Source organism: Pezoporus occidentalis, unplaced genomic scaffold (assembly GCF_034315485.1).
Source record: "Pezoporus occidentalis ecotype Australia unplaced genomic scaffold, CSIRO_AGI_Poc_V1 ctg202, whole genome shotgun sequence".
In the NCBI taxonomy this organism is placed as follows: Eukaryota; Metazoa; Chordata; class Aves; order Psittaciformes; family Psittacidae; genus Pezoporus; species Pezoporus occidentalis.
In genome coordinates, this window is record NW_026913879.1 from 180049 (window position 1) to 186852 (window position 6804).

At 49.1% G+C, this 6804-nt stretch overlaps 1 protein-coding gene across 1 annotated transcript in view; it reads left to right on the plus strand.

Moving 5' to 3' along the window:
* LSM7 (LSM7 homolog, U6 small nuclear RNA and mRNA degradation associated) overlaps window positions 1-6804 on the plus strand; it is a 154262-nt gene that overhangs the window by 84046 nt on the left and 63412 nt on the right. The gene's annotated exons all lie outside the window — the stretch shown is intronic.

Sequence of the window (6804 nt, forward strand, 5' to 3'; positions counted from 1 at the left end):
ACCCACACTGCCACCGACTGGCATCTGTCCCCAAGTCCACCTGCTCCAGGAACCACTGGGAAACAGCCCCTGTCTGTTCCTCGGAGCTGCTGCTGAACTATGGTCTTCTTCCACCTGACCAGTCCCACCGCCTGCTCTGCCTGAGCGTAGGAACCATGTGCAGCTGCTAGACCAGGCTGCGCCCATCTGCTGAAGGGAAGGATTTAACCCGTCTGGGCCTGCACTGGGCTTACAATGCTTGTGTTCTACAGCCTGGGCTGATCTGCTCCACTTCTGTTGCCATGCAATGGAATGCCTTAATTTTGTATTGTGAGGATACGTCACCAGTGGTTCTGGTTCAGCGGACACCCACCCAGTTTCCCAGCGGCAGGGGTTGGGTCTGCAGGACTGGCTTGAGGCCAGGGGGGAGAACACCTCCACCTCACATCTGGCAAGGATCTGGGAGTCCTTCCAGTGAGCAACTGGGCTGGAGGTACCCAGAGGTGCTCAGCCAGCCTCAAGACATCTTTGGCTGCATGACCAGAAAGGAGGACTCCCACAAAGAGAAAACCCTGTGTGAAGAACCTGCACTTTAGAGTGAATCAGTTACCTCAGAGCACTATGGCTGCTCAACCCTTTGCCTTTGCTTTGTCTTTACACGAATCTCTTGAATTCTGTTTACTTTTCATTCAAATAGCTTCGTCCTCCCCATCCTGCACATTTCTCCTTTGGTGTCAAGAACAGGCAGCACCTTGACCACACCAATTCATGACCCATTTTCCTGTTTGTTCCTGTAAAAAATGCCTTCTTATGTAAAAGAAAACCAACACTTTCTTTCCGCAGGACTCTCCTTTTGGCATGTGCACAAGGGAGGACTGACACCTCCTTGGAAGGTGGATACCCCCATTACCATGCAATCCTTGGCCTGTTGCTGTGTCTTCTTCCAGAAGAACCCACTTTGATAAAGACATCCCCTTTGCTGTTCCCCCATCTTCCTCAACCCTTGCATCATTCGTGCTGCTTTTCTGCACAGGTCACAGCGGTTCACAACCACTGTCCTGCCTACTGGCTGTGACTGCTGCTCACATCTCTTGTCCATGCTGCAGACTGAGCACCTCAGCCCCTTTAGGCACTGGAGCTGCTCTAAGGTCTCCCCTTAAGGAGCCTTCTCTCCTCCAGGCTGAACAAGCCCAGGACATACAGACATTCACTGAGTGATCTTCATGGTCATCTGAATTTTGTTACAAGATTATAAAGATTGATAAATGATCCTTTGTAAAATACTTTGAGATATTCAGTGGAGCACCCTTTGCAATGGCAGAAAGCGTTCCTTCCATCCCGTCTCCTTTGTTCATGATGTAATTAATACACACAGGAGAGATGGATTCCATGCACATACCTCGTTATCTCCATACACTGTCTTCTCCCCTCTTCTATATATTTACTTTGTAAACTCTACCTTTGATGGAGGCTGTCTCTTAAGGAATCTCAGCACTTCCAGATGCATTCCTCATGATATAATGTGACGGGCTAATGATTTTTCAAGGGGGGACCAAAGGTTTCTGCTTTTACCTTTGCTGCAAACTCGGAATGCACTGGGAAAATGAAATTAGAATCTTAACCCATCTGCAGGGAGACCTTGAGAGAGGCTGAGCCAGAGAGGAGGTACAGAGCAGGTTACTGCAGCTGCTGAAGCAAAATATGTCAACAGCTCTATGGTGACGGGCTCAGAGCCAACCACAGTTGGTCTGTGGGTTTGAAAATCAGGCGCCAAATGGTTGTTTTGAAAAAGCCACACGGGGTTTTTTTGCACTGGCTGGAGACCAGGGCCAGGTTTGATGTAATACCAGTGAGGGGGAAGATCATCCATGCTGCCCTCCCACTGCAGCAGCAGTGATGGAAGAGATGAGCAGAGCAGAGCAGAGCTGGGATTCCTCCCAGCTGATAAAGCTCAGAGGAGCTGTGGTTCGGAGCCAGTCCCCACCCTCCTCGTCTCTCCAAACTGCCAAATGACTAAAAGATTAGGGGATTGCATGTGATAGGAGGGAACATGAACCCCATGGAGCTATCCTGGAAGGCTGCACAGGAGTCTTTTATCTTTGGATCCCCGAAAGTGTAACCAGAATGAGATTCAGCTCTGTATGTGAAAGTCAGAACTCATAACATTAGAGATTATTTGGCCAATATTTCATTAAAAGTGGTATGAATAATCCCTTCCCAGAGACACTGTGGATGCCCCATCCCTGGCAGTGTTCAAGGCCAGGTTGGATGGGGCTTGGAGCAAGCTGCTCTAGTGGAAGGTGTCCCTGCCCATGGCAGGGTTTTGGAGCTGGATGAGCTTTAAGGTCCCTTCCAACCCAAACCATTCTGTGATTCTATGATCTTAGATTAATTTTGCTCTGTACATAAGTAAATAGCAGCTGGTTATGCACACAAATGCCCCTGGCTCCATCTCCACAGATTCCAGGGCTCCCAGCAGCCTGACTAGAAGGAAATGGTGATCCTGTTCTTACCTGGACATCTCATCTGTTTTCAGTGATGTTTTCACAGTATTTTACTGCCAAGAAATCTGCTTTCCTATTCCTGTGAAAGAATTCCTTAGCTATGGGGACCCAGTGAGGGGAAGAACTCAGTAGCTAATGCTGCGCTAAAGGCTGTGGGGTACCACGCACTACAGTGCTCCCTTTGCCTGATGTGAAGGTGTTGTACTGTTGAAAACCTCTCCATGCTCTTGTGTTACAGCCCTGGCTCTTATTAGCATGTGGTATTATAAGAAAATCACTACATGGAAAAGACACAAAGTGGAATTGTGGAAAGTAGAGGGGCCCTGAGCACTGACACACACCACCAAACCCCCCAGCTTCTCCCTAAATGGGGGAGGAAAGGGGGAATAACATTGGAGGGGTTTTCAATGAGATTCTCATTTCTTTCTGGGCACGTGAGACCAAGGTCTGGTTCCAGTACACGAGTCCCTGACCATGGCCCTCCTGACCATGAACGTCGCTTGCCTTCCTGCCACAAAGGAGCAAACATCCCAAGCCCAGACCTGAATTCTCCTCCCCAGACTTGATTAATGCTCCCCCCAGTGTGATACAGGTTTAATTCTGCATCAATAAGGTCGCAAATGCTGTAGCAGAACAATATTATTGTTCAAGGCTCTTGCCAAACATTATATGCCTGGAATTAGAGATAAATATGCTCTCTATGCATTACAGTATGGTGTTTTGTCTTTGAAAACGTCCTTTGTCTACGTACAGTCTGCTGTCTGTCTGCTTTAACCCACAACTGTGCACTGTGTTCCTCTGCTCTTTTTTAGGTATGTCTTAGCAAACTTTCTCATAGCAGATAAGGAAGATCTCATCCATGACACATGGCACACTATTCATTTTCTCTGCTTGCTTTGGTGCTTTCTGTCCTGTTGCTGCTAGAGGCAATTTTATGCAATGAAAGATGAAAATCTGGAGCAGAAATCAGTGGCAAGGGATGAGTGCTTCTTCCAGACGTTCAGTCATTGCTAGCAATCATTTAAGCACTAATGCTGAGGCGAGACTGAGTTTGGACTGATAGGAAGATGTCCTGTGCTGTCTGTTCAGTCCTTGCCCGTTCCTGAAATGAATGAAAATGAGACAATTGATTAAACATTGACACGTTGTTCAGTGAGAAATGACAGAAATAAACCTGCTAGTAAAGACATACAAATCGTAAAGTGTAGGATGAGAAAGGGGAGGGCATGGCAGAAGCTGCTGAGAAACTACAGCAGTTGAGATGAGAAATACCAGTGGAAATCCTAAACCCCAGATTTGTGAACACATCAGAGTCATTATGAAATCCCAGCCAGCATCCGAAAACTCGTTACACCCAACTGTATACAGGAAACTGGTCAACCACTGAGGAGATGCTCTGCATCAAAGGGTATGTGAGCTTCTCCTTTGTCTTTATTACATACTGTAAGTAGTTTATTCATTTATCTGATGGGAGAAGCACTCCCACTGTCTGTGTTCTGATATACCAAAAATATGCTGATATGTTGCAAGTACCTTTGAGCTAGAGCTCAAAGTTCCTGACTTTGTATCAGGGTGGAACCTGTGCATGCACAAGCATTCTCCTGCTTTCTGCTTTCTACAAAGACTAAACGTGGTGAAGTGGGTGAGGCAGGAGCCTTGGTACGCTCCAGACAGGTTCCCAGGGAACATAGCCCCAGGGATTGCCACTCCAGTCAGGTCAGGCTGACACATCCCTAGATTGTCCCTTTGTTAAACACTAAATAACTGGGTCACAGAATCCCAGACTGGTTTGGCTTGGAAGAGACCTTAAAGCTCATCCAGTTCCAACCCCTGCCACGGGCAGGGACACCTTCCATAGAGCAGCTTGCTCCAAGCCCCTGTGTCCAACCTGGCCTTGAACACTGCCAGGGATGGGGCAGCCACAGCTTCTCTGGGCACCCTGTGCCAGCGCCTCAGCACCCTCACAGGGAAGAGCTTCTGCTCAAGAGCTCATCTCAGTCTCCCCTCTGGCAGGTTAAAGCCATTCCCCTTGGCCTCTGCTTCGGAAAGCAGAGAGGGAGTTTGTTATAAAATTGTTTTGGGTAACACTGAACTCTCAAGGTCCTTAATGAAAACCTAATTGCTAAATACTGAGAGACAAATGACCACATGGACTCTTGTTCAACACTAACCTATATCATCAGAGTGATCCCAGAGGACGAGCATTCGAACAGATGCTAATTCCAGGACTAAAGCAGGCATTGTGCTCCCTGTAAAACACAGTTGTCCAGTGGGCTCTTGGCTTTTGCACTTCCCCTCCTCCCCTTTATGCTTTCCTCTCCCTACCCCCATTGCTTCCCAAACTGTTCTCTTCTTTTTACCAGAGATAGGAAAAGTGAACAAACACATTCACAAGGGAGATAGGTGCCAAGGATGAAAGTGTGCAAGTGCTAAAGAAAGGGACCTCCTTAAAACATACAGAATACACCGGGTATTGATATTATTGAGGAAAAAAAAAAAAACAAAACAAACCGAAAACAAACCGAAATGCCCCAAACGACCCTTGAAACAAACTTAACCATTATCTAAAAAATCTGTCAGACAAAATAATGGGGGAGTTTGGGGTGAACTTCTGGCTTTCCATCTGGATGACATTCGCAATCAAAACGAGGCGAAAGGTTTAAAAGGTTTTCCAAACTAGGACAGATGCACAGAGTATCCCATCAAATCACAAGAGATGAAATGAGCTAACCCCAAAATACTTATGCCAAGGCTTGCAGCATTCCTATGATATTTTTTAATGGCTTCACATTACTGAAGTTTCAAACTGGTCTTCCCCGATGTTGGAATCTGCTTGCTGGGAGGGAACAAGTTCATTCCAAGGGCAGGGCTTCGTGCTCGCACACGGGTTTTTATTGCCGTGCTTTGCTTTGCTTTGCTCTGCTCGGGGGAAGGCAGCGAGGTTTGAAACGACGCAGATCGCACACAGGCAGCGCCGGCCAGGGGCTGGGATGGGGGCTGGAGCTGCTCCGGGGCTGGGGCTGGAGCTGGAGCTGCTCCAGAAGCTGGGGCTGGAGCCGCTCCTAGGGGCTGGGGCTGGAGCTGGAGCTGCTCCAGGAGCTGGGGCTGGAGCCGCTCCTAGGGGCTGGGGCTGGAGCTGGAGCTGCTCCAGGAGCTGGGGCTGGAGCTGCTCCAGGAGCAGTTGGTTTCCAGTTTGCAGCCAGGCGCCAAAATTCAAAAAACGCCCCGTACTTCAAATCCAAAGATGCGGCTGCAGACAATGAGGAAGGAGGCGGCTCCAGGGGCTCCTGGGCTGTCCTTGCGGCAGCTCCCTGCCCGCAGCACGCAGACGGGGCAGCAGCTGACCTCCCAGCTCAGGCAGAGAGGCCGCAGCACTCTGGGATTTGTAGTCTCTTCTTCCCGCTTCCTTTTCAGCTCAATTGACGTTAAGATCCCCCAACCCTTGAATTCAATCAGAAAGCAAAGTTTCACCCCAAAGCTGTATATCGGATTATGAGATGGCACTGACAAAGAGCTGATTGCAGGCACCTTCGAACAGGGGGGCTGTGTAAATGCCTACAGACTGAGCACATGGAGTGATCCCCAGGCTTACTTTCATACCGGTTCATAACTCCCTCCCGTTAACCCCCTGATACCCACGGCTTCACAAACATGGTGTGGAAATCCCTGCCCTCAGCTCTCTGTAGGAGATAGAGGTGAAGGAGGAATCACTGCTGGGAGAGGGTCACCAAGCAGGTGGGGTGGGCACTCTGTTGTGTACAGCACAAGCCAGGACAAGCCTTTCCTATCGGCTGCATACAGGGCAAGGGAATGGCTTGAACCTGCCAGAGGGGAGACTGAGATGAGCTCTGAGGCAGAAGCTCTTCCCTGTGAGGGTGCTGAGGCGCTGGCACAGGGTGCCCGGAGAAGCTGTGGCTGCCCCATCCCTGGCAGTGTTCAAGGCCGGGTTGGACACAGGGGCTTGGAGCAAGCTGCTCCAGTGGAAGGGGTCCCTGCCCGTGGCAGGGGTTGGAGCTGGAGGAGCTTTAAGGTCCCTTCAACCCAAACCAGGCTGGATTCTGAATTCCTGGATTATTCTGAGGTTTTTCAGTTTGAGGTGTACTTGATGATCCCAGATGTGCTAACACAAGGATCATCTAGCTTCTGCTCCGAGGATAAACCCATTCGCACCTATTGGGTCAGCCTGGCTCCCTAGCTTTCTTTCCATGTACTGCGTGCAGTATTTCCCTGCTTGCTTTCCTATTTCTCAGTCTCTGCATTATTCTCATGCTGCTTTTCTTCCTTGCTGTCCATGGATATGGACAACGGACTCTGAATCTGT